Raw genomic sequence first — 1065 nt, forward strand, 5'->3', positions numbered from 1 at the left:
ATCCCCCCTACCTCCTGCCACAGGGAGGTCTGGGGTCCCCCCGAGCGTTGCGTGGGGTCCTTGGGGCTGCCCTGCTCTGCCCGGTTTTGTGCTTCACCAGGAGCCCTCGGTGGGGAGCTGCGGGCGCAGGGGCGAGAGCCAGCATGCTCCTGTCTCTCTGGTACACGTGCCGGGGACGTACTGACACCCGGGGAGCATCTCGCAGGATCGCTCATTCATTTAGGGGACTAGCTAATATTAAAACGGAGCCTCTGAGAAATTCCTTACTAAGTGGAAACACCTCGGCCGGTGCCCATTTCCACAGAGAATGGCCGAGGCGATCCCCAAGTCGCTCTGCCGCCCTGGGAGGAGCTTTCTGTGGCTATCCATCGGTCCACCAAAAAACGCCCCTCTCCCAAAATGGGTGCAGCTGCCCCCTCCTTGCAAAAAAATAAGTATTCTAGCTAAATGCATCCTTTCCTTTCCATAGCAAAAAGGCCGGGAGGCATGTGTTCAGGGGATGGGTCTTGATTCCCGCAGGGAGGAGAAGCGACCGGGAAAGGGGAGAGGCTGGGTGACTCACTGGTGGAGTAGAAGGAGGAACTTGAGATTCAAAAAGGAACGGGCAAAAGAAAGGTCCTTTGTTAAATGTCCTGCCTGATGCAAAGCGGAGGGGAAAAAGTGGTGTGTGCGTGTGTGTGCGTGTGCCTCGGTGCTCGTGTACGTGGGGCTGCTGCGGTAGAAAGGTCTAGCAGGGCAGGCTGGGGCGTTCTGGCCTCTCTGCACAGCTCCGGGACTGGGAAACGCTAAAATAACCAAGCAAAGTGGGGAATCTGGCCAGAAAAATTAAAATACAAGAGCATGGCTTTTGATTTGAAAGCATATCTCCTCCAATCACAGAGTTATCACAGGGTAACATTCTCATTTACTTTTTTTTTGTGTAGAGTTCATGCATGCAATTTTTAATAATAAAAATTAAAAAAAAAGGAAAAGGAAAAAAAAGCAAGAAAAGTGTCATATCAAAACTATGTTAAAGTAGAACTAATGCTAGAAGCACATATCAGTAATTTAGGGTAAACTCTGTTA

This window comes from Phaethon lepturus, unplaced genomic scaffold (assembly GCF_000687285.1).
Source record: "Phaethon lepturus isolate BGI_N335 unplaced genomic scaffold, ASM68728v1 scaffold50503, whole genome shotgun sequence".
In the NCBI taxonomy this organism is placed as follows: Eukaryota; Metazoa; Chordata; class Aves; order Phaethontiformes; family Phaethontidae; genus Phaethon; species Phaethon lepturus.